At 39.9% G+C, this 22,602-nt stretch overlaps 1 long non-coding RNA gene across 1 annotated transcript; it reads left to right on the forward strand.

The window, feature by feature from the left end:
- Window positions 1-6,639: 6,639 nt before the first annotated feature.
- Window positions 6,640-9,712, forward strand: LOC140001912 (uncharacterized). The gene is made up of 2 exons (XR_011807692.1): window positions 6,640-8,030; window positions 9,237-9,712. It is a non-coding gene; the product is annotated as an uncharacterized lncRNA (long non-coding RNA).
- The last annotated feature ends 12,890 nt before the right edge of the window (window positions 9,713-22,602 follow it).

Consider the following 22,602-nt stretch of genomic DNA (forward strand, 5'->3'; position numbering starts at 1 on the left):
AACAGTCTTGACTTGAGGATTTCACAGATTTTCTATTGGGAAGCTTTAACCTACTGATTTGAATATTTACAAAAGCAAGATGATAAACAATTATAACACTTATAGAAGCACCTTTCTTCTCCATTACCCATCCTCAGTTTCAGTCTAGCACCTGTCCTCCTCTCTTTCTAGTCTTAATTCCCTTTGTTTTCACCTTTATTTATGCTCAGTTCCCTCTTGATTCCTTCTGTGAGGCAACAGGCAGTGCTGGGGGCTGGGCTCACATGCCCGTTACAGACTCAACCCTTTATTTCTACAGCTAGTCCTCATGATAATTTTAACTTCCATTACAGACTTCTGAATTTCTTCCTGTAAAACTCCCAGCCAAGAACTCGACAGCAGTTTGATTACACACGCATTACAAATTCCACACTTTCTCACTGCAAAGGGGTATCTCCTTAACAGGATCAGGCCATCTCTGACCCCAAAGTCTTCTTTATTCTACCAGGCAGTGTTTACAAAGTGCTGATTTCCCAAATTACACATATCTAGGCTCTCATACAGCCATCACCTGTAGCTCAGCAGTGCTGGTTTCCCAGCATTACCACTGCAGCATTTCCTACGATGACAGCATTTCTGTAATTTCACTTGGAGCAGGGGAATTGCAGAGCGTGGTTGCACTCTGGGGAGCAATTTCCCATAGGTCTGCTCTATTGCTGTAAGGGGCAGGCAGAAAATGCTCAGTTTTTAAGCCTGCTGCTGCTGCCCTCTGTTTCTCCACCTGATGCGTTGGGACACTCCCCTGGGCAAGTCTTGGCCTCTCTCCCAGCTGGTTGCCAGCTCCAGCAGCAGCAGGGCCAGGGAAGGAGCCCTGGCTGCTCACCTCTGAACTCAGGGCCTTTGCTGCTCCTCCAGCCTGGTGTGGGCCTCTCATGGGCTATGCTCCTCTCAGGGGTGTGCTTGGCCGCCTTCCTCCTGCACCAATGCAGATTCAAACTGAACCCTCCTGGGATTATTCTGTAGGCTTTGCTACAGGGTATTTTGTAGTGGGACACTGGGTATGGATAATGTGCTGCCTGAAGCAAACACTGAAATATTAATTGATTGACTGTAAGCCAGCAGGACCGTCTTAATTCTGAGAGAAACAGTGGGATCTGACAGAAGAAACTGCAGGGGCCCTCAGCCAGTGGTGCTGCAGAGTCAGGTACAGAAAACCCCCACAGAAACAGAAAGGTAAAACAGCAGATAGAAAACTCCCCATACAGATATTTAACTTCAAGGGCCCAGGGGAATGAGAAGGGAGCAGCTGTCCAGCGGTGATATTAGTGGGAACGTTAGATCAGCTTTTTCTCAGATTAAAAAAAAAAAAAAAAAAGTTGTTCAGAACAATCCATATTTGTGCTTACCCCTTGCCATTTTACAGAATTATTTTTGTTGCTGTTTTTAGACTGCAAGATACTTTTTCTCACCAGCCCCGATATATTGCAAGCAACCCTTAAACCATGAGTGCTGCTTTCAGAGCACGATACAGGCTGCAGACTAGTTCTGCGCATTTGTGCTCCCTGTCTTGAGTCTTTGAGAGGCAGTGATAAACTCTTCTTTTGACATGACCTGCAACAGAATTGGACCCGTACTTACCAGGAGCGATGTAACCTTTTAAGTTGCACCCTGATTGATCCTGTTAGCTTTCGTAACAATTCATAAATATTTATGCCAATGTACCAGCTACACAGTTCACTCAGTTCCTTTTACAGGAAAGTTTTATTAAATTGGACATACTACAGTGATTCACAGGCATCAAATATGGAATATTTTTAACCTCTTCGATTTATGCTGAATAAGTTTCCAAGTGGCTATACAAGTGATATGTTAGCATCTCCCCCATTCTGTTTTCAGGTGAGTAGCTTGCCCTTGTACTTGCTGTGGTTTGAACCTTAGTCAGATTCTGCTTTGCTTAATGAAAAATCTGTGCTGTCCCACAGGGAGTCTCCAAGGAGTGGAAAAGGAATGAATTTTAGGACTGGTGCAGGTGGAATAGATTACTTCTTTAATCCTAGTCTCAGTTTTGGGAAGAATCTCAGTTGCTTGAAGTCTCGTGGCAATATTGAAATTGGGGGCCAGATCCTTAGGCATGGGAGGAAATGTCACGTAGCTGACTGAGGACAAGGATTGCAAATAAGATTTTAAACCATTCATATACATTCCTCACTGAGCATCTTGGTGTTTAAATGTTGAGCACTAAACTGAAAGACTCTGCAGTATATGCAGCACTTGGATTAATAATCCTTCTTGCTATTGATATCTTACTCAATTTGCATACTTATTTAGAACATGCTGTTACTACTCGTATATGTGAATTGCAGGCTGAAACTTACGAAGTGTGTCAAACAGACTGTAAACTATGTTACGGATGTCATTTCTGGTCCTGAAGTTTCCATTCCGCTCACACACTGCAAAAATAGCAGGAGCAGTTCCCTGCATCTGCAGAGCAGTGACCTTTCAGCTGTTAGACATCCCTGCGTGTCTTCCCGAACACCTCTCCTGTCAGGATTTTTTGCTGGGGTGCTCTCTCCTTGATAGGTTTGTGCCGCAGATGGTGCTGAGTCATTGCCTCACGAGTTGCACTTTGGGGGTTTTTATTTGGTGTAGGAATCTTCTGATTACTACCAGTGCTGAGCTGAAGTGATTAAAGCTACGCAATTAAAAAGAAGGAATAGCTGGGAATGCAATCCACAGAAATTAGCCTACTACTGCACTGGTTTCACAGTTGACTCCGTAAGTGGTTATCTGACACAACAAATGTTCCTTTGAACTCTGTTGCCTGCTGAAGTGTAGCAGTGATTCTGTGTAGGCTTGCTTTTAGGTCTTTATTACTGAAGGCTTCTGATTAGAAAAACAGCAATTCTGTATTCCATTTCTCTCTCCTCAAAAACATATATATATATATATAATATAATATATATATAATGGATGGTTTTCTAATATAAAACTTGGGACTACTCAGAATCTGTCTTGGAAAAAAATGAAGGAAAAAAATAAAAAGAACAACAAAGTGAAGATTTGCAGGGAGGGGTAAGATACCGGGGCCTGCTGTGATGATTGCTTCTCAGCAAGCTCACTAACTCGCATTCTCCCTCTCTATAAGACTGGTGAAATCCTTAAATATGGGGAATTTTAATAGTGTTTATCAACTTCATGGTTCACATTAAAAGTGATCTTCAGGGGATGAACTGCAAAAGGGAGGGTTGGGAGGGGAGAAGGGGGGAGGACATTCACCTCTTGCCATAAATCAAAAATTGCAAGCTCTGAAGTGGCTGGAAAATTTGCCAAAGGCTACCCATTAAAATTAAATTTTGCATAATCTCCATATAACTATACAGAGGTTTAGGACATCAGAGTCTAGGCTAACAAGAAAACTCCGGACAGAGGCTAGCGAATATATTAAGGCAGAGGAAGGAGCAAGAGAGATAATGGGGTGTGTTGGTGCCCTGAGAAAAGAGTAAAGCAGCAGACGCTGCAGGTCAGTTCAAGAGGTAGGAGGAAAAAACAGAAAGTTCGATTTATTTTATCTTCGTGTTATTAAAAATGTATTTTAATCCCACCCTTTCCAATGTCACAGTGTATCATCAGTTCTGATGAGAATTCAGCTCCAGGCAGTGAAGTGTTTTCTGCCTGCCCTATCACAGATGTTACGGGGTGCCTTTCCTGGAGGAGCTTCCATTGCTGAGAGCGTCGTGATGCCAGCTGAAATCTTGTCCTACTATATCACAGCAGGTGAAAAAAATGGCAGGCTTTCTGACCCTAATAGACAGTAGATTGCATGCACTATTGTCTGAGATACTGCAGCACTGTTTTGGTATTACGATGGGAAATAATGGGGTTATCAACCCGAGATACAGAGAAAAGGCTTCTTGTCAGCCTAGTGCAGGAAAATGCTCTGTAGGCAGGACAACAAAAGCTGTCATCTTACGGGGGAGGGATTGTTGTGCACAATTGGATGCTGTTCTTATTTCACTTGTAGTAAAGTAGATAATGGTAATCAGTGTGAGCCTTTTAAAGTCATTATTGCCTCTGCACCTATTTTTAATTACGTATTTTGAACCTGCGAGTCTGTCTGATGAACACTGAAGCTGTCATTTCCCTTAGTGGCGGTGGGAACTCATGCCACTCTCATAGTAAGCCTATTTCAATATTCATCCAAAAAGGATTTTGCACTTTGAGCATACGAAATATGGAGAAGCTTGTCTGCAGGCAAAACTTTAATAGCTTAGTATGCCAAGCTGGTTAGACAGTAGCTTTCTCCTAACCTGTCAGTACGGTGAGGACCTTCAAGTGTAATGTGGTAGTTTTTCCCCTCACACAGACATCTATTCACAAAAGGACATACTGGGGGGAACGGTGTGAGGAAAAGCTGTGAAGAGCTATTTTGAAGTCATACCATCGACAGTCCATCAGCTGCTGGAGTTATTTAAGGAAGTGATGACATAAATGCTGCATTTGGCCTCTGATCTTTTAATGCAAGCTCCTTTCAGCAGAATTTAACCTTCCTCCTTTCCTTTTCAGTTTGTGTATTTATGAGTGTTTTGCTCTTCTGTTACAGTGACTTAGAGAGTTTTTGCTCCCTGGAACAGCAGTCTCTACTTCATTCCAAAAAGCCTAAAGGAAGATCCATTGCCATGAGTTTTTGGACCAAGATACGTGATGGGAAAACAAAACCAACAGATTTTAGGAGGGAGAGAGGGCTTAGAACTAATTGGCTTTCTTGAAAAAAATGTCTTCCAGGGATTTTTAAATTAGATGTACAAAATGATCTAGTTTATGAGAAATGAGGCTGCCGTGAGTACTTACAGCTAGCCAGGTTCTTTGAGCAGTATTGGTCACACTCTTTGATCTTCGAGATGGAGCAGCTGGGGAGCCTTGCCAGCTGGAAGACAGAGGAGCTGAAATCCTCCTTTTCTCTGTACTGGGAAATGGGCTGAGGCAGCAGAGAAGAGCACTTTGTCTAACCAAGGAGAGACTTGGCACTGCGCTTAAGATACCTTTTTTTCACTTTAATTTTCCTGGCAAAACTAAACACACCACAGCAAAATAATACATTTTGACAGTTTGGGGGCTGAGTTCACAACTACAGCTCCAGTCTTACAGCAGAGCAACTTAAACAATGATTTCCAGTAGTGTAATAGTGGGAAAGTCAAAGCAGTTAACTGGTGGGCTAATCGCATACCATTATATAACGCTCCAAAAAATGTTGTACTTTCAGGTTGTTTGGAGATTCTGGAGTGAGGGTTGCCTTGAAGTCTTGACCCCATGTCTGTAGACCGTACAATGTATAGCTGAAGATCGTGTTCCACCCACTCTTGTTTTTTTTGTTAGATGTTTCTTTTCCCAGACATTGTTGGTTTTAATGCAGTCTAGAGAATCACTGGCTTGTCTCAGTATTGATTTCCTTGTCTTACCTGTTTTGAGTAACCTGCTTCTATCCTTAATCTTGTAACATAGGTGTTCTTTGATGCAGATGTTTGAATTTAAATTTCCTTAAAGGTATGGCAAGCTATTTGAAGGAAGGGAACTCTGAGGGGATACCTCAGGGAGAATGGTGCAGACCCCAACCTTGTCAGTGGTAACTTTAGCATGTCTTGGTCTACAGCAGACCATCATGTGCTCTGTGTAGAAAGGGAAAGATATGATGCATTTCTTGTCAGTGTTTCACGGCTGCCCTGTCCACATCTGTGTTTTGGAAGACACTGTGCAATATTAGCTAATGTTTTCCATATTATTTCCAGCAGGCTTACGACTACAGGTATTTGACATGGTTTCTTGCAGGTTTTCTCTTTTCTGTAGTCTTCAAATGGTCAAGACTATTTTGGTCATGCAGTTTGGATAAGATTTTTCTCACTGACTGAAGCAATCCAGATATTTTAGTCTGGGGAAAAATAGTTAATAAGTAGCCGGCAATTCTCTGGGGCTTTGTGGGGAATTTAGTCCCTTTTGCTTCATTTGGAAGGATTTACCCTCTTCTGTCAGTAGCACTAGAAGCCCTGGGATGCCGCAGCAAGGGGTGTCCTTGACAATGGCTGGCTTGTTGGTAGCCGTGTTCCTGCAGCTTTTTCTTGGGCATCTCTCTTTGTGAGCAGAGAACCTCTTGGTGAACAATAAGCAAAAGTAGGCACAATTCTTAATAGCGTGCTCTGTGTGGACAAGATAATAATCTAGGGGGGATTTTAGTTTTGCTCTTGGGGAGCATCTTGGGGAGATGTAAACCATTCTTTTCTAAGGCAGTTTATATGTTCACCTGACTATTAGCAGGGATAATTAAGCTAATAATGGATTGCTCTTTAATGGCAGCCATATATCTGTCAGGAAGCGCTCCCCTCAGACACCTTAAGGTATCTGGTATCCTTTGTAATCCCTTCAATTACGTCTCCTTTTTTAACAATTTATTACACCCTTCACAGTATAGCTATCTCATTATGGAGTCTAGCCATTATTATGTAATTTGAGCTATTCATAGGGCAACACAATTAATCTGTATTTTTTCACTCACAATTTTGTTAACGTAAAACCTTGAATTTATTTATTTATTTATTTAGTTTTTATTCTTTTAAGGCTATCGTGTTGTTTTTTTTTTTTTTTTTTTTTTTTTTTTTCCCATTTCCAGCCTAAATTTTATAATGGTATAGCAGTTAACCATTTCAGATTTCACAGGTGGTAGAAGCAGCAAGGTTTGTTAGGAAGCCTGTGAGAAAGCACACTTTTCTTCACAGCCTCCTTTTCCTCCCTGCCTTCACCGCACCTTTTACTATAGTTTGTGTACATCTTTGTATCTGTCCTCTGTGCCTAGGGAAGTAGTTTTTCAATAAAAACAAGCTGTTGTAGCAATACTCCTTAGAGAAAATATTAAATGCATGGAGCACTAGACCGGAATTCAGGAAATATATGCTGCCATAGGCTATGCAGAATGTTTTACCTTGAAGTTTTACAATGGAAGTGGTAAAAACAGTTCATAATTCCATCTTTATTCTGTTTACTTTTAGACCAGGTCTGCTCAGTTCTAAAGTAGAAAGAAAGGGAATGTGCAAATTGTGCATCCCAACACTTGGGACCAGGAGGTCAAACTAGAACATTAATTTATGTCTCATTGCCAACACCAGAGATTTCCACTGACAAAACTGTTTAATTATCCCGTGTCTTCCACCTATACAGCCCTGATTACATAAATGAAAGCCTCATCTGTGTGGTGTATGCAGCTTTTTCTGTGATGTTTATTTATTCTGTCTCTCATCTTTCTAGAAATTAGCTTTTTATAGCCTTGGGGCAATGAAAGACAGAGATCAAAGAGTTTCAGAGGTACATGGTGTTCTTGATCTGGGACTTTTGATGCCTTAAGTGGCTGCTATGGGTTTAAACAAGTTTTTAACAAGTTTAAATTCCTGCTGGAAGGCTATCTTGCATGCTGTTGGGCTGTCATTAAAACATGCTAATGGTTTTAGTTGTGTGGCACCAAGGTGGATGACTACAGGTTCCTATGACCCGTGTGATGTCCCAAATGAGATGGAAGAACTTTCAGCGTAATTTATTTGAACTAGAGCATAGTGTAAGACCTTAAAAATATCTAAGTGGTGTCTGTCTGTGAAAGACATCTCACGAACTGCAGCTGTTGACTGTTCACACATGGGTAAGCCTAACAGGGTGGAATAACCCCTTTTGAAATCATGTGCCATTACACCTGTGACTATGACTCTGAGGCTGCACAGATGCACTTAATTGTCTTTAGTGGGACTAGGCTTTATGGAGGGAGTAATTTGGCACAGCAGTTAAAATTGAAGCAATGCAGTGATGTGTCAGAATTTATATATTTAAACAAACTGTGTTTTCCTCACCTGTGGCTGTTTTGGCTTTGTGGTGCTTGCAAGAGTAGAAAACACTTCAGTGAGCCTCTTCTGCAAAGATGATACTGAATGTTCCAGGAAAAGTCACCGTGCCAAAGGACAAGGTGGAGCTAAATCTTCAGGCTGCTTCAGCAACCGTACCTACGCTGTTTGCACCTGCAGGTATGGGGCTGTGCCGCCTGCTGGCACTTCGAGAGGTCCCATCCATTTAACAGCAGGAAATCCTGGTACTTGCACGTGGGGAACTGGATTAATTAAGAGCAAAAGTGTGTACGCAGTGGTGCTCCTGGTGACTGCGGAAGGGCAAGTAACATGTTTGTGCTTAACTTGTTGAAATTACAGGTTCCTGTGGGTGGAGATTTGAAGTCAATTTAGAGTGAAGCCTAGCTGGAGGGACCGTCTGGGAGCTTATGTTGGAAGAGGGACTGGTGTTTTTAACCCATTTGCATGAGGAAGACACTAATAGATGAAGGTTAAAATGGTGGTTTAAGGTCAGGAAGCAAACAATCTCTTGTTGTCACAGAGACTCGAAACTACTGTATCTGGAAACAGAAGCATACTCCAGTACTTGATGATATTTTAAAATGCTTGTTAAGAGAGTAATTTCACTCAAATTGCCCTTACATCTCTTTTGAGTGTCCTGTCAGCTGGCTTGATGCAGGAACCATTTAACTGCAGCTGTGATTGGGCCCTGGAGGTCTTTCAAAGACGTTTAGATGTAGAGCTTAGTGATCTGGTTTAGTGGGGACTGTTAGTGTTAGGTCAGAGGTTGGACTTGATGATCTTGAGGTCTCTTCCAACCTAGAAATTCTGTGATACTAGATGCAAGGATGTAGGAGAAGCTTTTCTTTGTCCTAATCCCTATGTGGCTGGAGTGGAAGGTATTCCTCCTGCTCCGTGGAGCATGCTGGCTAATTGGAAAGGGAACAGAAGGAGCATACTGGCTAAGGGAGCATCGCCCTTCAAGACGCTGATGGTGTGACTGAGTTGTTAGGCTGACAGTAGAGGCACCCACCTGGGAAAACAAAGAGCGAGTGCTCAATGTTTGAGAGATTGTCTTGTTTAAATAGCACAGGCCAGAATATGTAGGGCTGACTGACTGTTTCTCATGTGATAATGAATCATGCTAAGTAGTTCCTGTACTACAGAATAGATGTTACTTTCTAATTATACAGAACGTGTAGAGGAAAATGGATTTGCTGTGGTTAAGCTTCAGACTTGCTTTTATTGAGTCAGTTGCCTGTAAACTATAATCATGTGTGTTTCAGGATTTTGCTGATAATTTCTGTATATTTTGAATGAATCAGTATGTATCAGTCTCCTCCTTCAGAGATGCTGAAGCTCACTTGTTTTCCTTTTGCATTGAAGCAGCAGAAGAGTGCTCAGGCAAGCAGAGATCTCAGCTGAGAGAAAGCAATTCACTGAGTCTGTTGCTAGAGGATCTGCATGATTCACAGTTCCTGCTGCATAAAGGAGGAGCTTCATCTTCCCTGAGCATCCCACTCACCCTTGCTATTCTGTTTCAAGAAGGCTTCCAGATATTGCAGGAAGAGAACAGAGCCTCTGGAAAGGCCAGGAGGAGTGATCTGAAAACTAAGGCGCAGGTTCTGCCTTAAGTGGAAGTTTGTCTTGCAGAATGGATATGCTCAGTGTTGGTTATTTTAGAGTCCCACTGCACATATATGCTCCTGAACTGTTAAGTTTGATGTAGATGAAAGTTAAATGATTTTAAGTATGTTGAATTTAGAAGTTAAACAGCAATGCGTGCGTTACTAAGAGGGGAAAAAAGCACATGAGTTCATATGCTGTAAAACTGTAATAAAGTTATTTCACATGAGCCCTTAGCAGCTGCTGGTGTTTAGCTTATACGGTGCTCTTGCATACCCCTGTTAATTTTATCACATTGGGACTGAGTTAAAAGGAATCAGAATATGGCTTTTTGTTGTTGTTATTTCTTTTGTTCTTTAACCTCTGATGCTCTCTAGAAGTGTGGTGATAGGTAGATGAGGCACCCATGTGTGAGGTTTAAATTAACTAGTCTGTGTATGGCTAATGCAGTAACTGTGATGTTATAGGCTGACTACGAATATCTGAGTAAACATATTGGTATTTAGCTTTTGTGAAGCTCTGTAGGATTGTTGTTGCTGTGCCCTTTCTCTAAAGTGGGGTGCCAAACTGCACGTTGAAGAATCTGGCTAAATGCCTGAGATGAAGGGATAATGGCACATTGCCTGAATTTAGTGGGGGGAGATCTCTCTCTGTAGCTTTTTTTTTTTTTCTCCTAATATCTGCTTGCTGTTCCTAGAACTTTGCCAATTTGCTCCTTCTTAAAGAAAGAAAGACTGAAGCAGAAAGCTTTTCATTAACAACTGCACCCGTTGTTCATCATGAATCACTCATGGTTGTGAGCTTAATGGCTACTCTGTAAAAGTGATTAGTTATTAGATATAGGTAGAATACAGAAATACCCTGGAAAAGACCTTATTGCACAGACCTTTATGTGTAAAGAGGTGGTACTGAGGTTTAGATGGCCCATCTGTTGGCCACCAAGAAGGCAAGCTGAATGTTACTTTTATCCTGCTGCTGGAACTGTGGATCTACTCCTGGAGTCTCTTGGCTGCGTTGGTAACGTCACTGTTCCCTCAGTTTGGACTCATTAAGTGGATGGGATTTATAAAGTGCTTGCTAATTGCTTTTTAAAATTAAATTAGCAATTTTTTATTTTTTTACTATTATGTCTGGTATCCATTTATGCATAAAACAATCCTCTTACCAAACAGTTTGTTTATCCAAGAGATAAACAGGACTTTTCTAGCAAATTGACAGTATCTGTTGTATATAATTTGGAAGGGAGGAACAATTATCAGGTGAGACATACATAGAAATTTCAAATCATCACTAGGTTTATTTTATTGTTATGCATGTTAAGATGAAGTAAGCACACATGATCATTTAAAACATTTCAAGGTTTCCTAATTGTCCCACTTGTTCACATACTGCAGCATGGAGACTGTGGATATCGAACAAAGTTTATGAGCTCATTGGTACGAGGAACAGGAATTCTGCAGTGTTGCTGAACAGAACTTCTAACAAGGCCTTGAGAGATGCTAATGAGTAGAATACTGAATATCACTTTAAGAAGTGATCTTGATGACACAGCCTCTGTGGAGCATGAATGCCACTATCAAAAGCTTTGGTCTAAGCTTTTTTTTTTTTTCTTTGCCTTCTGTTAATGAAATTCAAGGGCTTGATTGTCAAATTTATGAAGTCATTGCCTGTAATGAGAGGGCTTTGGATCCCATCCAAATGATACATTTTATTTAGCGAGCAAGCAACATCCTCGCTTCTTGGAGTTGGTGGCTGTGTGAAGAACTGACGAATTTTTCTGTTGGTAGCATGCATTTTGGTTGATGATGCTTTGAAGATATAAGAAATACGATTCTGAGACCTTATTTTCATTGTTCTGTGGAACAACTGACCTGTGGTGTAGCATTTGAGGTACTCAGGACAAAAATAATACTTCCGGAGATTAAAAGTACATGAGGTCTCACTAGGCTTTTTTAATCATTACTTTACATCTAGTAAGATTTTTCTGTGCATACACTTGTTGTTATGCAGCCTTTAAAAATTGCACATATTATTGTTCCTCTAGTTACTATCTTAGTTAATTGAGATAATCTTATCTCTGGCATTTTATAGTCTGCAGCTACATACTTGATTTTTTTTTTTTTAAGTACAAGTTAAAACTAGTGTTTATTTCACCTTTATCTCATTCTTTTTATTGTGTGTTATAATGTACATAATATATTAGTACAGTTCTATATGTATGCAATTTTTGAAGAAATCAATATACTAAGATGTATGTAGTGATTTTTTTTACTAATAAGAGTGTAATCAAAGAAAGTTGACCTGGGACGGGGAAACCCTGGCTGCACGTACAGACTGGGCGATGAGACGCTGGAGAGCAGCCTAGAAGAGAGGGATCTGGGGGTTGTGGTAGACAAGTTGAATATGAGCCAGCAGTGTGCCCTGGCAGCCAGGAGGGCCAACCGTGTCCTGGGGTGCATCAAGCATGGCATCGCTAGTAGGTCGAGGGAGGTGATTGTCCCGCTCTACTCTGTGCTGGTGCGACCTCACCTCGAGTACTGTGTGCAGTTCTGGGCACCACAGTATAAAAAGGACATGAAACTGTTGGAGAGTGTCCAGAGGAGGGCTACGAAGATGGTGAAAGGCCTGGAGGGGAAGACGTACGAGGAACGGCTGAGGTCACTGGGCCTGTTCAGCCTGGAGAAGAGGAGGCTGAGGGGAGACCTCATCGCAGTCTACAACTTCCTCGTAAGGGGGTGTCGAGAGGCAGGAGACCTTTTCTCCATTAACACCAGCGACAGGACCCGCAGGAACGGGGTTAAGCTGAGGCAGGGGAAGTTTAGGCTTGACATCAGGAGGGGGTTCTTCACAGAGAGGGTGGTTGCACACTGGAACAGGCTCCCCAGGGAAGTGGTCACTGCACCGAGCCTGACTGAATTTAAGAAGAGATTGGACTGTGCGCTTAGTCACATGGTCTGAACTTTTGGGTAGATCTGTGCGGTGTCAAGAGTTGGACTTGATGATCCTTAAGGGTCCCTTCCAACTCAGGATATTCTATGATTCTATGAAAGTTTGCAAACTGCTAATGTAGAGAATAGACAGTGAACAATAAATAATGGATTAAATCATTTGACTTCCTTCATTTTGTGCAATACCCTACACTACAGGGGAATTGAAATTTTCCTGTGGTTGACCAGTTTGTTTCACAAAAGATGTTTCAGAGCAGAATCTGTTCTGTAACAGAATGCAGTGCCCTGTAAGGCTGCTGCTGCTCTGAGACCCACGTTGTGCAGTGTCTGAATAATGAATTCAGCTAAAGAGCCTACGTATTAACATCTGGTATTTTGTTGAGTTCAGTAATGTAATTTTTTTTAGCTCTTAGCTTTTCAAAGTTAATGGCTTTGACTGGAGTGATTAACACCAACCTTGATGCCTGTGGCAAGGTTAAAATGACATAAAATGTTTTGGAACACAAACTTTGTCATGGTCCTCATTACATGAAATACCACTGTGTAAGTCAGCCAAGGACACCTTGATTAGTCTGTAATGTCCTTCTATTAACAGATTTTTTTTTCCCCCCCCAGTGATAGATATTTATTAATACTAGGTATGTAATGAAGACATATTCCTTCTGGAGAGCTATATATGTGCTCATGTATTTCTGATTATATAGCAATTTTTGAACCAATGGTAAAAGACTAATGACCTGAAGAAAGGCATGTGGAGATTCAAAACTTGGCCAACTCTGGATGCAGAACCTGATGCTTTTTTATGTTGATTCTACATGAGTGACTGTATAATCATAGACTTCAATGTGAACACCAAGCTTTGCTCTATGGTGATGGGTTCGCACATTTTATTTTTTTGAAAATGTTGCACAAAAATGCAATCACTGACATTTGATGCTCATTTCAGCTAAACTCTCTGTTTTTATTTTATAGTGCTATTTCTGTATTCTCTTCAAAAGTTTAGTTTCATTTTTGTGTATGTATGAAGTAAACTTTAAACCACATTTATTAACAGCACAACTTTGCACCCAGACAAAAATCTAGAATTTGAACTGAAATGTGCAAGTTATGGCCTGAGATAATAGAGTTCCTTGATATGATAATTTCTTGGCAGCAAAATGCCTTTACTGTGAATAATAGCAATCGAAGCAGGAAATGCTGTTCAGGCTTTTGTTTGTTTGTTTGATCAATTCTTAAATGCATTTTCTAATAGCTTCCATCGTACTTGGTATGCTCTATTCAGAGGAAATGACAATACAGGCACAACTTGTATTTATACCCATAGGTAAGCCGTACTTCAAAAGGAGCTTGCTGTAATTAGCATGAACTGAAATTGGGGGGAATAAACAGATGCATCTCCTGTGAAACAGAATTATGCAAAAACTATTCTGTATATCCAGCTTGTCATCTTATTTTTCTCTGTGGACAAAAGACTAACTTGTGGAGTTATGTCTCATTATTTAGAGTTTCATCTTTTTTGTGTGTGGTGTTCCTGTGCACTTTTCCTCCTACCCACTGTAAAGTCTGCTCCTTTCCCCTGGTGGGTGACCTCACTTGTGTCGTTGTACAAGTGGAATACCTCTACCATTTTTCCAAGGTTTAAGCAATAACTTGGCTCTAAGGCAACTGTAAGGATCACAGAAACCAAACCTCCCCTACCACTGTTCTTTGATGCTGATTCACCACCCCCTGCACTCTGACTACAAGTGTGCTGGTGCTGGGCACAGGACAACTTCTGGGGTGGGCTGCATCCCTTTCTGCAGTGTGGGTGACCTGTCTATGCTGTTCTCCAGTAACTGCTGTGTGTGGGGAATTAAAATCTGTATTGCTGGGCTGGCTTAGCTTGTCTTGAAAAGAAGTTAGGTCTGTTTCTGCAAACAGAAGGAGACCACAGGAAAAATTGTTAATGCAGCTTATGTGCAAGTTTTGGAAGTGAGTGGTGTGCCACTGCTGATTCTGAGTTTTAGAAAATGCACTGCCAAAAAATATAACACAGAGATCTACTGGAGAGGGATTTACTTCAGTAATTAAGCCAAACTACAAGGAAATGTTTCTATCTTCCTGTTAAGAGCTGCTGTTTCCATGTTTTAAAAAATAGTGGTTTTTGTTTCTACCCAAGGCTCCAGCTCATTTATTTATTTACTTGCTGTTGTATAGAATAAATTGTATCCATTCATTGTTGGAGGACACATAATGGATTAATTTTATTAAGGAAGTTTGGTTTTACTCTCTTTGGGGTGACTTTCGAACAACTCCAAGCATTTGTTTTCTACTGTTTTGCTTCAGTTCCTGAAACCTCATCTATTTTATATTTAATTGCAATTCTGTGAGAAGTTCCTCCTAGTTTTATTGCATTAATAATTTATATCTAATAAAGGGAAACAGTGGAAGTAACAGACAAAGCTGGATTAGTTATTTTTGCTAAGTGGTACCCTGGAGATGCAATGAATGAGTCAGGTGTTTAATATGAAAGAGTGACATCTTGATCAATTTCACTTCTGCATCCCTAGAATCTGTATATAATCATGTAATTTGCCAGTGATTAGTATAAGATGACATTGGTGACACTGCATTTGTTATAAATAGATCTTAATCTACAGGTAAATGTTAATATTTTAAATGTTGAGGAAGGAAATTAACCCTCTCCTGCCATCTATTTCTGCGAATTTCCACAGCTATGTTGGGAGTGCAGAAGCATGAAAATAAGTTGTGAGTAAAATGTATTTATTACTTAAGTAAAATATAGTGTTCAGCTCTTAAGGGACTGGAGAGTGTCCAGTTCCACTTTTCAATTTATTTTAAGCATAGATTTAGTTCTGGTTTACAAGCAAACCAAGTCCAGGGCCTTACCTGTATTTCATCCTAATCTTGTGAATGCTAATTTTTACTTAGTATTATAGTTCAGTTTACTTATTCTAAGTCCTTTACTATTACTGTTCTTGTCATCCTTATTTTCTCCTTTTTTTTCTCTGTTCTATAGTAAATGAGTGTTTAAGCTGAAGCAGCAAAATAAGCGCAGATAATCTTTCTTAAGCTCCACTCTTCTGCTGTGATTCTGCCTGAAAGAATAACAAAATCAGAATGAGAGCAGAGTGATATTTTGTGAAGAAAATTAATGTTTTCTATATCTTTTGCCTTAGCTAAACAAAACTTCACTGTTAGCAAACCAACAAAACAGATTGGGCAGGAAACAATGCAGACTCAGTTTTAGTGATATTTTTAGAAAAACTCCAACCTTTTTCTTTCTGTCTTGCCTAGTCAACCAGGATGAGGATCTGCCTCAAGGATGAATGCTCCAAATTCTGCCTTGATTTCCATTCCCTGAAACCATCTTTGGCAGTCAAGAGCAGCATTTAGATTATGCTTTCACTGAAGAACTAGTTAAATATTAAATATATGTTTAAAATTCTTGAACGGAGTGAAGAGGTCTGACTGCTGTAGCTACAGACAACTTAATGTATCCAGCTTTACAGTTGATTAGCCACAAAGGAGAAATTCCTCTGCCACCGAGATGCCACATTTTTTGCCTTTATTACCTTCATCCTGCTCTGATGACAGAGCTTGAGTATTGCAGCTGAGTGACTTGAAGTCACGTGTTTTGCATAGTTCTTTACTTTAACCTCGATGTGTAGAAAAGTGCTATATGAACTATAGATCAATGAGGGAAAAAACCTCAGCCTATGCTTTCAAGTTTTGTGGGGTTTTAAGGTTTTAACATACCTAAGTGTAAATCATGAATAGTCTAGGTCAACGTGTGTGAAAATCATCTCGCAGAGTGACGAGAGAATTTCTGAACTGTCGCGGTTCATAAATGTTGTGTGGCTGGTGAGTTCCAAAACGTACAAATGTGTCATGCTTTGTATTTCTTGTTGTGGCTGGAGAAATCTCCTGAGCACTCTGAGGTACAGAGAGGCCAGGTAATTTATTGGCTTTTCTTACTTCTGAGTCTTGTAGGCAAAGGAGTGATGCAATAAAATACTTCTTGGAGTAGACCCACAAACCCAGACTTCCTCCTAAATCTGTATTATTTGAGCATCCAGGAAATGCTGTTTGCTCTATCAGGGAAGAAAATAACAATGATTAAAAAAAAAAATAAAAATAAAACACTGCTTAGTTTTGATTCAGTTGAGGAAACTTCAGAGAGATTTTTTTGTGTATAAATGGTATTATAAGAAGCATCTCTCCCATAGCACAAATCAGCTCCTAATAGCAAGTCAGACTAAGTGTTGTGGCTTTCAATTAGCTTTGTCCTTTATGTCTTCCAAGGGATCTTATGCTAAACTGAATCGTGATACTAACATCACAGTTCTGAGCAGTACAAATGTATGCACTCCAGCAGATTTAGTTGGAATCTCTGCCTCTTTAAGCAAGGTGCCAAAATAAGTGGAGTGTGAACAGCAACAGCGACTACGTTAAAAATCTGCACAGTGGCTTGTTCAAAGAGCATTTGTTCTCAGTTTTTCATCTTTTGAAGACCTTCTATTCTAAGCTTTGTTCCTACTTAAGCTAAAACACTTTGAAAGGAGAACCATACCATACAATATGGGGAAAAGAGGAGGGTGCAGTGTGGGACTGAGAGCCTAATTTATAAAGGAAAACTTGTAAAGTAAGCTTTTGTCAATAAAAGCAGATAGTATCTAAAGTGCATTAGCTACTGAATAAGTCCTAGAACTTATCTTTTTTTTTTCCCCACCCCAATGAGAAGTAAACCTTTTAAAGGATTTGATGCTTTTCAAAGTAAGGCTGTATTCCTAAATTGCTTGACACCTGAGATGAATCAATTTAAGTAGACACAGCTTCTACATAGTTCTAGATCTTCATCTTCATTGTGGAGGTAGTAGAAGCATTGAGTGTCTCTCCATAGAACAGCTACATGTGCGTATAAAATAATTGTATTTAATTGCATGTGTAAAGGCAGTGTCTCCAGTAGAGATTATTATTTATTGTAGGAATGAAGGGCTTGGGCAATAAGCAAAAGTGCTGTCTCTCTAAGTATATGAACTTTTAGAATTCTGGCAGAATTCATCTGTACCTATGAATTAATTGTCTTTGACATTTCTTCATTTCTTTCCCCTTCCCTTGCTCAGTCATTTAGGATGCATTTTGCAGGCATAATGCTGTGAAAGTGTTTACTGTCTGTCACCAAACTTTATATATATAAAAGCCCTTTTTATGATGCATATTAGAGGATAATATTTTTTTCTTGCCTAATTAACGTGTACAGGAAACTTCTTTTAGTCTTTTGAACAGAAGACAGGCAAGACAAATATATTGCGAAATAGTTACAGCTAATACTCTAACTTTTAAGGCTAAAATGATGACAGTCATACCAATCCTTTTACTGTGGGGGAGCCTTCTCTTTGCTCTCTGAGTACTTTGTCCAGATGTTTCATATTGGCTGCTGTGTGATTGCATCTTGAAAGGTTACTGTGGAAGTAAAATGACTGTCTTCTTGCAGAAACCCTAGGGAAACCTACAGGCAAGAAATAAAAGTTAAAAGTATATACTTATGCTCTGCCATTAAAGAGAAAAATGTAGAGTGCTACTGAAAACGTTAAGAAAATGAAAAGAGGCTTTTCTGTTCTACCAGCAGTGAAGCTACCGTGTGTGTGCATTTTTTTAATACACTTAATGTTGAGAAAAATGGCCTCAGTAAATGCAGAACATCAATCTCTAGGTAGGGGAGTTGGAAAGACCAAGAGCATCAAACCGTGGTACGGACTGGGAGGAGAAGGGAATGCCTTTCTCTTCCTAAGGGCACAGAGCTAGCCTTCTGTAACCTTTAAAGTAAAGTGCATCTTTTGAAAGTACTTTTTCATTACTGTTTTCTATGTTTCCATATAAAATCTACTTACCTCCCTCAACTTTCTTTCTGGTGGCTGTGCTTTGGTTGCCGCATTGTTAGTGTGATACCAGAAGGAAGGAGAAATCTGGTCAAATGAAATGCCTTCTAACAGTTAGATTGTGTTTGTGAAAGCAGGGGAAAGGGTGTATGTGGAAACTTCAGAGAGAAAAGTTACGACAACATTGTCTATGGACCCACAGATTTGAAGGCACTCACTTATTTCAATTATATTTTGTTATCATTATTATTTTTGTCAAATCCACAATTATTGATCAAAACATGTTGTTCCATGGGGCTCTGTGCATGTGACTGTTTAGCATGTTTCTTCCATAGTGATACCAGTTTAGCTCAATTCATTGCCTCCTTGTGGTAAAGGAGGCCAAAGCCTTGAAAATATTTGACAGCTCACCTTACTCTTAATCTTAAATGGATGCTGAAACTGATCCAGATGAGATCCATTACAAGGGTCCTGTTTGGTACAGTGAGGCCAAGACTTCTGTCTATATGCTATATCACCTAAGTCCAGAAAGCCCATGGACCAAAAAATGCAAGATGAAAGTCCTGCATTCTGCAGAGGAGATGTCACAGCAGTAATGTTTGTATGTATAAAAAATAGAAGTTGTATTCAACTGGAGCTTGATTAAAGAATTTAAAAAGTATATATTAAAAGTAGATGAAGTGGTCTAAAAGAACCACAGAGCAATAATGCTACCTAAAAATCTGACTAATCCCAGTCCATCCAGGATTACAGAAATAAGGCTTTCCATTGTGATCTCCAAGACTTGCTCTGTCCAACTCATAGTCTTCCTCACTATTTAGTGTCTTGTACAGAAATGAAGCATGATATTGGTCCTTGTAAAACTGCTTTGCTCAGTTCTCAACTCTGATCTTGCTGCATTTACTGCCCTTAAACACATGCTACAAGAGAACACTGTCCCTAGTCCATATTTTTGTAATTAAGCATAAAGGTACAAGTCCACAAGCTCTGTAGCCTAGTGGAGAATCTTGAGTGCATTTAAAAAAAATAAAAATAAAAAACAACAACAACCCCCTAATGGGAAGGCAGTGGCAAACCATTCCCTTTCAGCAGCATCTTTCTTAACTGTGGGAAGAACACAGGAGTCTTATACTTGAAAATTATATGTCATTTGAATTCTCTTTTTGCAGTACTCTGAATAGTTGAATCACTTAAAAGTTGCATTGCATAAAGTAATTGCTATCACTCAGACACTGACAGTTAAGGATTATATTGCAAGCAAAGGAATGCTTCAGCTGTGCACAAATGAGTAAGTCTTCAATACACCCGGGAGAGCTATTTAAGTTGTAATGACAAAAAGATTTTTGAGATAAAGACTTCCAATGTCAAAATCTCAATTTATTGGATGCTTTATATATAGCAGGACAGAGTAATTATTTAATGATTTCAGCTAATTTTTTTTTGTACCAGACGTTCTTACATGGTAGTCAGTGGACAAGTAAGTGCTGTTCTGTGGAGCACTGCCAGCTGTTAGGAAGGGATGCTCATTTTCACGAGGAAGGCATCTGTAAAACAAAAAATGCATAACTTTCTGCCACTTAAATCTGTTTTCTGAACATGTGTATGTACGTGCACTTCTGTGCACCTCATCCCTTTTTATGACTATGAAAACTGAGAAAACACACAGCTTGAGAAGCTTGTTATGGAGAATTTCACACAAAAAGAAAGTGGAGTTGGTGGGAATGAGTTTTGAAGAGCATTTAGGCAATAAATTGAATGAGGATAAGGACAGCTTAAAAGTCATTAAATTCTCCTTGTGGTAAGCACTGTTACAGATATCAAAACAGATGCACATAAATGTGCTTTTGGATGGGCTGGCTTTGTCTCTGTTTTTGAATATGTATACAAACAAAGCAGTGCTTTTAATTTTCTTTAAGATAACAGGGAGGTGAAGGTAGAATATGTCAGAAATAGAATATAGATCTAGTTGTACTTGGAGGTCTTAATTTGAAGTATTGATATATATTGAAAACATAAGTTCCTTAGTCTTCATTGTTCTGAGTTAGTGCAGGAAAACATTTCATCTGTTTTTATGTATTGCCTTGGGCATCTAAATCTGAGGATGACTTTGGACCTCATTGCAATGAGAGGAATGATGAACTATGGGGCAATATTTTCAGGTTTACCAGAAATGTGTCAGAGAGCCAGAGATGCTAGGCATTGTCAGCAGCTGTGCTTGACTGCATGGCTGGGACTGATAAGCGGAGTTATTACAGGTAAGCTGATAAAGGTTTCCATGACTCCAATGCCATTGTGAATATGCTGGTTGGGGTGCAGTATTTCAGGGGCATAAAACAGAAGAAAAAGGGCTGTGTTCCCAGGTGGAATTGGAGAACCATAATGTCATATGCACAGAGCGGCTGTCATTGGGAAACAATGGCATCTGGGGGATATGTCTTACAGATGTAGTCAGATATGAGCAAAACAATACTGAGGACAACATGAGAGACACAGCTGACCGAGTTACCAGTTTCAGTCATCATTTGGGCTGAAGGGAGGACAGGAACTGACAGGCATATGTTTGAAGAAGTGACACGTTATTTTGACTCCATTGATTTGCGGTGAAATGGGCAGAAGATCTTGGGATGTTTCCTTTGGGGCAAACCCTTCTAGGACATTTGTTGGATTGAGAAAGGAAACTACTCACAAAGCAATAGAGAACACTGCTTTCTAGATTTCTTATGACTTGCAATGCCATTAATGTTTATTTTTAAATGGCAATTTTTACTGGCTAGTATCTTTACTAACCAAGAGCTGATGTTGATATCCAGAAGTCTGAACTGTCCACGTGTGAGGAAAAAAGATTTTTTTCCATGTCAAAACATAGACCACAGGAGTATATGTATTGGATCATACCTAATAATTTTTTACTCATCCTTGTTTATCTCTGATTAAATGGCTAAAAACATGTACCTGAGGAGTACAAGAGCAGAGCTTTTTTTTTTTTTTTTTTTTACCTTTTTTATACAGTCTCCAATATTTATTCCTAATTCTCATCCAGTTTTGGCCTTTCTTAGGCACTTCCTGTGCCACTTGTGGTTTCTCCATTCTTAACCTGTACTAGATTTTCTTGCATGAATGTGTCTAGTGTGATTTTTTTTTTATATGTACTATATCCTTGGCAAGGAGTTTCAGAATTTAAGTATTTTAGAGACAATTTTAGTCTCCAATTTAAGTAGCAGAATGGGGCTGTGGAGATGGACGCCTTCCATCTTCAGAGGTTACAGAAACCCTGAAAAAGATACCATTTCAGTGGAACAGCTTTCACTTCTTGTGTGTGTGTGGTGCTGGCATATATTTTATGTCCATTATTGTGTTTACAGTGACATGTTTAAGCATCTTTGTTATTAGCTCTGACTTCGTTAACATGGAAGAGGGAGCAAGGTAGTAAAGGCAGTGCAATACACAGGATATATCAATTAACCCCAAATAAATGCGGGGCTTGTCAATCTGCAAAGGAATACGACAGGTGTGATGATCAGGAATCATTGTTTCTGGTAGTTCAGGTGTGTTGACTGTTCTCTGATTTGTACAAATACCATATTTTGTTTTCCACACTTTTCCTTAATGGAAGTGATTCATGTCACTAACTGAAGACAGATCTGCGCTGACAGATGAGAATGAATAAATAGCAAGTCTGAATGGGGTTCAGAGCCAAGGTTCCAGCTTCTCGTGCTGCCCTGCCAGCGAGGAGGCTGTGGGTGCAGCAGGAGCTGGAAGGGGACAGACCCCGGACAGGTGACCCAGACTGGCCAAAGGGATGTTGCAGACCATACGGCATCATGCTGAGCAACAAAGTCTTTTGTAAAGAAGGAGTAAGGGGGAATGTTTCAAGTGATGACGCTTGCCATCCCAAGAAATTGTTACGCATGAGCCCTGCTTTCCTGGCTGCGGTTCAGTCAATTCCTGTTGATGGGAAGTAGCGAATGGATTCCATGGTTTTCTTTGCTTGTGCACGCAGTTTTTGCTTTACCTAGTAAAACGTCTTTATCCCAACCCATGAATTCTTGTGCTTTTACCTTTCCAATTCACTCCCCCATCCCATCTGGGGTGAGTGTGAGTGAGTGGCTAGGTGGTGCTGAGCTGCCTGCTGGGGGTAGACCACAACATCATGTCACCTAACTGGCGTTTCGTGTTGTACTGAGTTCAGCAGGAATACGAGGGACAAACAATCCATATTTTGTATTAATGTTAATGTAGAAGTTGATTACAGTACCACATTCTTTTATTTTTTTTCCTACTCTTTGTTTTTAAGTG

Source organism: Anas platyrhynchos, chromosome 2 (assembly GCF_047663525.1).
Source record: "Anas platyrhynchos isolate ZD024472 breed Pekin duck chromosome 2, IASCAAS_PekinDuck_T2T, whole genome shotgun sequence".
Classification (NCBI taxonomy): domain Eukaryota; kingdom Metazoa; phylum Chordata; class Aves; order Anseriformes; family Anatidae; genus Anas; species Anas platyrhynchos.